Raw genomic sequence first — 7,853 nt, forward strand, 5'->3', positions numbered from 1 at the left:
ACTAAAGGGAGGCTCCTTTAGTTAGAATGGCCAGGGAAGGTCTCTCCACGAAGTAATATTTGAGCCACAATCTGAATTATGAGGATCTGATGGGGTGGGGAGCCCCCTCCCAGGGACACACAAGGCAGTGGTCCCTGAGTAGGCTTGGTCTGTTCAAGGAACAAGACGGTAGTCACCGTGGCTGGAACGTGAAGAATAAGGCGTAAAGGATAATGGGACAATAGACACCGGCTGGGGAGATGTTATAAGTTTTGCTATGAGAAGCCATCTGAGCGTTTTAAGCACAGAATGATCCGATCTGATTTATGATGTACAGAACATCACTTTGGCTGCTGCCTAGAGAACACTTCATAGTAGGAAAAGATCCAAAGCAGGGAGACCAGTCAGGAGCCTGCCGGAACAGTCAGGCAAGAGATGAGGTGGCTCGGACCCGGCGGGTAGCAGTGCAGATGGTGAAAAGGGTCAGCTTGGAGATCTATTCTGAAGGTACAACTGCCTGGGGATCGGGAGTAGGAAGACCTGACAGAGAAGGTGACACTTCTCTGGGTTGTTGGGTTATAGAGAAAGATGAGGAGTCTTCCAGATAGAGAAAGAGAAAAGAACATTCCAGAAAGTTAAAAAAAAAAAAAAAATTCAGAGGCAAAAAAGTAGATGGTGTTTTCAGCATGAAGGCCATGAGTGGCACGTGCTGGTGAGTTTTCAGAGATAATAAGTGAGAGGTGGATCAGAGAAGCACAGGCAGGCATCCTGGGAAGGACTTAGTCTCCATTATGTCAATAGGGAGACGTTGAAGGTGCTAGCACATCTATGAGTTGCTCAGTGTATGTTTATCTAGGGACCTATACGAGCCCCAGTATTATCAAGGTGTGGGAAATGCTCTTGCAGGTAATTTCAGGGACCCTTAGAAACAAACAGCCTGATGTATAACAGCTGGAGATTCTCTTCTGCCCATGCCAACAGCAACGTGCTGCGCAGGCTGAGCTCTGTTCCAGGATATCGTGTACCTGTGAGCTCTCTGGGCATCCAGGTCCCTAGGGGAAGGAGCCAGGTGGCCAGAGGCTGGTACACAAAGCATCTGGATAGGGATCCCAACCAGCCTTTGCTGTCTTTATAGACCTCACCAGGCCATGCCCAACTCATCCACAGATAGAGTAAGCCCAGCCCCATGTACCTGTTGTATTTCTACCAGCCAACACAAACAGAAGCTTCTGGACACAATTCTTCATGGGCATTTATCACTCACTTTTCCAAATTTTAGAGAGATACCGATATGTTCACTCTAGCCATGGCTCAATCTCCAAGAAGCTGTTTGACTCTAGGCCTCAGTTTCCTTGTCTGGAGAGTGAAAAGTTTGGACTTAGTGACCGAAGGTGCTTTCCAGCTCTGGAACCCCGTGACCTGCTTACTTTGCTCCTATTTTGGCTCAGAACCCATTTGCATGTCTGCTCTTCATGCAAGGGAACAAAGCCGCAGTGTTTGGAGGGAGCCAGTTCCATGACCATTCTTGGTCCCCAGGGGCAAGAGGCCCAGTTGAATTCCGCTGAAGGGAAACGCCGAAACCTGTAAGGGTCTGCTGTGCCCTGTGCTTTCTGGAAAGTGCTTGCAAGCCTGAATTCCCAGCCCACACGCTGGAGCAAGCCATCCTCGCTTTGAAACCTAAGAAAGTTGCAGGCGCGGCCATTTACCTGTCACATGGTTTTCATAATTTCCCTGGCACCTTGGCTAGTCACTGAAGCGGGTTTTGGTGGGTGGTGGGGTGAGTGTCAGGCCTGACGAGGCCTTGTGGACTGCAACTCATTTGGAGGAAGAAAATTGGAGCTGAGATCTTATAGAGCAGCCCCCCCAACCGAGACCCACAGGGGTCTGCTTATGAATATTTGGGGTCCTGCTGACATCTAGCAAGCTGGGTCGCAGGGGGTAAAACAGATGACCCTTAGGAGAGTTGAGTCAGCCAGCACCTGTGAGCTGGGCCTGGGGTGGTGTGAGGGAGGGTGAGGAAGGGTGGAGTTGGGAGATACCGAGCAACACAGAACTGGCGGGGGATGCTGGACATGTGACATGTCCGTGTAATCTCAAAAATCACATGTCACCTCTTCCCTTGACAGTGATCACTGTGTGTGCTGTGCCAGCTGCTAGGGACACAGTGTGGGACACAGAGCCAGTCCTTTCTTCCAGGAAATACAGATCCATGGGAGAGGAGTGTTATAGTTCCAACTGTGGAGATAAGCGCGGCCTCAGGGGATGAGTAGGGAGGCTTCCTGGAGGTGGGGACGAGCCACGCTAGGAAAAGCACCAGGAGAAATCCACGGCTCTGTGACGCCAGTGGACAGAGCTTGCACTTCGGACCAGACGGGCTTGGCTTCAGGCTGATTCCCCCTTTTCTCAGGAGTAAAATGAGAAATATAATTCTAGTTTTCAGGGATGTTATAGAGATTAAATGAGTTGGTTAAATGAGATGAGCCTGGTTCAACATAGGGTCTCCGGAAATGGTTGATCGTGGGGCCAGGGGCACCGGAGAGGAAGAGTGACGGGTGAGGGGAGAGAATCAGTAGTGCTGCTTCCTCCTCAGCCTTGACTGGACTCCTCCCTGCCCACCCCCATGGCCAGGGTTGCATAGGTGGGGTCTGGGCCAGCACCCTAGGTGCTGACCTGAGCTTCCTGAGGGCATTGGTACAGCTGGCTTCTGTGGGCCCAGTGAATTTCCACAAGCCAGGAGGGCCCCACTCGGAGGCTCACACCTCGGGAACTTGAGATGTTGGCCAAGTTCAAGCCGTGGGAGGGGAAGGCAAGTGCTGCGTCGGCTGGATTTGGTGGGGAAATGGGCCTCCAGGGTGGAAAAGGAAAATAAAGCAAAGGAGTCCTGCTGTAGCTTGCTTGCAGAGAGGTGTAGCTCACAAAGCCTCCCCTAACCTCCTCCCCGCCCAGGCCTTTGCTGGAGAACTAGTTTCAGAATCTCTCCTAGCAAAGACTCGCTTCCTCTAGGAAGCCTGCTTGGATGGTCTGGTCCCTCGTGAGTGCTCATTCCTCCAACCCCCCCATCCCCCCATGTATTTGAGTGTGGTTTCACTCTCATATGCCAGGTACCTGCAGCACACTCAGGTTGTAAGCTTGCACCGGGAAAGACAATAGGGGCAGGAGAAAATACACATTTATTGAGCCCCTGCTGTGTACCTCACTCTCATATATCGCTGTATCACCCTACTGGAGCCTTTTAAGAGCCCCCAGGGGAAGGCCCACTCTCTCCATTTTACAGACCAAGGGACTAAGGCTCCCAGTGGTACAAGGTCCAAAACTGGAGCCCAGGTCTTCTGGAATCTGAAGCTTAGTCAGCTCCTTTGTACTGAAGCAAGGTCCTCTTAGGAAAAAGTATCCATTCTGTGATGAACTTAGTTTGGGAAACGCTGCTTGGTAAGCATCCCTTCTAGAACTTCACAGTAGCATATTGAAGGTTCTGAGAAGGTCTGCAGAGATGATTCCTGACTTATTTTACTTAGCTCAGCAGTCCCTGGGGCACGGCATAGCTGCCAACATCCTCCATAGCTCCTGGACACGTGCTCTGGGCTACCCAGCCTGTAAGGCAAAGGTCGGTGGGGAGGGCCCAGAAACCAACTCTCTGCAGAGCTTCAGGTGGGCTGTGAAGGCTGAAGCAGGCATGAATGCGAGGAGGTCAGAGGAAGGGTCAGGGTGGGGTGGGGGTGGGACTGAGCACACCGAGGGGTCTAGACAGGGTGGCAACAGCCCTAGGTGAGACCCCACATCCTAACGACCTGAACTGTGCTTTGACCACAGAAGTCTGTCTGTCTGTAAAGCCACGAGCACAGCGTCCAGTCAAGCTGTGGGGCCCTGCAGGCAGGAAGCAGTAGCTGAACCAGTCTGTCTCAGTTGCCTTAGGAAGCGCAAAATGCAGCATGTGGGACCTCAGTCAGACTTCAGCTGGAAGATTCTTTGGAAGATTCCAACCAGAGGCACCTGGGTGGCTCAGTGGATTAAGCATCTGCCTTCAGCTCAGGTCATGATCCCAGGTCCTGGGATGGAGCCCCACAGTGAGCTCCTTGCTCAGCGGGGAGTCTGCTCTCCCTCTGCCCCTCCCCTGCTTGCACTTGCACACGCATGCCGGCCCTCTCTCTGCCAACTAAATAAATGCAATCTTAAAAAAAAAAAAGAAAAGAAGATTCTAAGAGTCCCCCACAGGCCACAGGTATCATCCTAGTGCCACCCTTGGCTCACGTTCCCTCGCCGCAGTGTCCTCCTTTCTGCACATCTCTGTCTCAACATCCACCACACAGTACATCGGCCAAGAAGACTTCAAGGACTCCAGGGTGTCTGAAGTCTCTGGAATTGGGAAGCCCCGACCCATTTACCCTCCCGAAGGAGCACACCTGGAGTGCTATCCACTGTTAGGCCACCTCAGCGTGACAAATGCTGTTGTGTGCAAGTGTTGACAGCCCAGATGGGAGACTTCTGGAAACTGTCAGATGAGGCGGGTGAAGCAAAAGGAGGTGACGGGGCATTTATAGACGGGAGTGTAATCAAAATCTTCAAGTAGTATCGCACACTTGTTGTCTAGAGCAATGCTTCTTAAAATGTGTGCCCCAACCGACAGCAGCACCCCCGCCTGGGAACAAGTTTCCTTGCAGGCAACCCCTTCCAGACCAACTGAGTCAGAAACCTGGGGTGGAGCCCGGCAAAGGGTTTTAATAAGGCCTCCTGGTGATTCCGAAGCATGCTAAAGTTTGAGAATCCCTGACCTGTAATTATTCCTGTTACCATAATTGCTCCTGGGAGGGAACAGCGTTATTCTCCTGTGTTGCAGAAAGCGGCCCAGAGAGGACATTCGTCCCACCCTAAGGCTCACAGCAGAGGAGCTGCGGGGCTGGGGCGGCCCACCCCAGGCATCCTCAAGCTCCTCCACGGCTGGGAGAGCCGTGTGCCCGCCGTACTGAGCGAGGGGCTCGCCTCGGTCCCAGAGAAAGCCTTAATTGGCTCATTAATAGCTGTGATTAGAGAGAATGGGGAAGCCTTTATCTTTGAAGTCCCCAGGCTGTGCTAGAAGCTCATGCGGGGAGCTTGCTGTGGCTAATTAAAGCTGAGCTGTGTTTCCTGTCAAGGGCCCAGAGTGTTAATGGTTTCAAGGGAGAAAAATTAAGCTTCCATTTCCATTCAGGGGTAATGGATAGAAGCAGCCGAATGGAGATGAGAAGAGGCCTTTTAGAGGGGCAGGCCCCGGGCTGGAGGCAGAGCTCTAGATCTCTTCTGCAGGATGCGACCGACCGACGGAAGAGATCCGGCTGGCTTCGGGGGCCTTGGGGGGTCTCAGATTCCCACAGTGTCAACCCTCCGTCTGGAATCATCTTCATTCTTAGTGTTTTCTGATGTTTGAGCATTTCAGCTCCTTGGCCTCTGATTGCACCTGCTCAGGTGTGTGAACTGGGAAGGGGTGAGAGAGGCCTGGTGACAGTCCTTGGTGGTAACAGGATCTCAGGGGCAGTGAAGGTCCTGGTCCCAAAAGTCCTCTCTGCTGCAGACTCCCAGTGCTGTCACTACCACTACTGCTAATTTCTCAGCCCCCTAGCCTCCGAGTCCTCTCTCAGTAACAGATACAAAGCCAAGTGTTTTTACATTATTGCACAGAATGCTCTCGATGATTTTACAGAAAATGCACAAGACACGGGGGTACGTTAGTTTTTTTGTTGTTGTTGGGTTTTTGTTTTTGTTTTTGTTTTTTTTTTTTGGTTCTAACTGGTCTGTTTTTTAATATAATATTTTATTTAAATTCAGTTTGCCAACATATAGTATAACACCCAGTGCTCATCCCATCCCATCACCTGCCCTCCTCAGTGCCCGTACCCAGTCACCCCATCCCCCCACTATCCCCCCCTTCTGCAACCCTGTGTTTGTCTTCCAGAGTTAGGAGTCTCTCATGGTTTGTCTTCCTCTCTAATTTTTCTCCACTCGATTTCCCTCCTTTCCCTTATATAGTCCCTTTCACTATTTCTTATATTCCCCATAGAAGTGAAACTATATGATTGTCCTTCTCCTATTGACTTACTTCACTCAGCATCATACCCTCCAGTTCCAACCACATCGAAGCAAATGATAGGTATTCACCCTTTCTGATGGCTGAGCGATATTCCATTGTGTATATAGACCACATCTTCTTTATCCATTCATCTGTCGATGGACATTGTGGATCCTTCCACAGTAAGTTGTTTTTTGTTTTGTTTTGTTTTGTTTTGTTTAAGATTTTACTTATTAGGACGCCTGGGTGGCTCAGCAGTTGAGTGTCTGCCTTCAGCCCTGGGCGTGATCCCAGAGTTCCAGGATCGAGTCCCACATCGGGCTCCCTGCATGGAGCCTGCTTCTCCCTCTGCCTGTGTCTCTACCTCTCTCTCTTTGTGTCTCTCATGAATAAATAAATAAAATATTTATTTTTTAAGATTTTATTTATTCTTTCATGAGGAACACACACACAGAGAGAGAGAGAGAGAGGCAGAGGGAGAAGCAGGCTCCATGCAGGGAGCCCGATGTGGGACTCGATCCTGGAACTCTGGGATCACGCCCTGGGCTGAAAGCAGTTAGTTTTGACCTGCCTGAAGGCACATGTGTCTGAGCAAAGGCTCAGACCCAGCTGTAACCAAATCAGAATCCTTTGTTCTTGACTGCTGATACATTCAAACCCTCCTGATCCTTGAGCTTCCTTTCTTGGGCCAGGTCCTTTCAAGCCAAAAAATGCTCTCACCACCTCAACCTTCCACCTGGGGAGGGGACTCGGGAACTTTGATCTTTTCTGATCCTTCTCTCTGCTGCTCCCTCCTGCCACCACATTTCAGGGGAGGGGACTGAGGCCACGTCTTTTCTGAGGGCGCACTGTGGTTGGCTTAGAGGGTCAAGGTGACTCCCGCTGTGTGGATGTCAGCAAGGGAGGATGTTTCTGAACCAGAAATCAAGACACGTAGTCTGAAAAACGACATGTTCTTTTTTTTTTTTTTTTTTTTAAGATTTTATTTTTTTGAGAGAGAGAGGAAGAGTGTGCACGTGCAAGAGCACAAGCGATTAAGAGGGAGAAGCAGGCTGCCCATCGAGCAGGGAGCCAGATGCAAGATTCGACCCCAGGACCCCAGGATCATGACCCGGGCTGAAGGCAGACCCTTAACCAACCGAGCCACCCAGGTGCCCCAAATTACTTGTTCTTATTTCATTCATTTCTTTCTCTGAAAAGTTTCATCAGAGTAATCAAATCATAGAAAGTTTTGTGAGTACATAGAGCCTTGAGGGAAAGACTATTACATAAAAATGATCACAAAGGTCAGCCCCAAACTGATCATTTCTGTTCAAATATGACCCAGATATTTTAAAGAAGAGCTCTCCCAGGCCCCCTGGGGCCGGTGGTAACCACGGTTCTACAGGAGCCCCACTGTCGAAGGCTGTCCCTTCTCCCAGGCCCTAGAGGATGCCCCTCTTCCCGGGAGCAGCCCCCACTCTGAGCCTCTCCCCCATTCCCTGCCTCCCCCTCTGTAATGGGCCACTTCAGAGTTGAAGTTGCGCCCACCCCACCGGTTTCAAGATTCTCAGGAGAAGTCTGGGTCATCTGTGTCTGCCTGGCCAGGCGAGTGAACAGCAGGTGAATGAATGAATGAATGAATGAATGAATGAATGCGTGGCCCTTTGGAGGGAAGGGAACGTGGCTTCCCAGCTGGAATTCATCTCGTGCTCCTGGCGTTCTCCAGTCTCGCAGCCCCAAGCGATGGTGGGGCCTCTGGCCTGTCCTCTCGGAGCTGGTGGGCAGGTCCAGGGTAGGGACAGGGCCTGGCCAGCCTCTTCAGCCCCCGCGCTTAACCCAGGAAACTGTGCCC

The sequence above is a fragment of the Canis lupus genome, chromosome 15 (assembly GCF_011100685.1).
Source record: "Canis lupus familiaris isolate Mischka breed German Shepherd chromosome 15, alternate assembly UU_Cfam_GSD_1.0, whole genome shotgun sequence".
Lineage (NCBI taxonomy): Eukaryota > Metazoa > Chordata > Mammalia > Carnivora > Canidae > Canis > Canis lupus.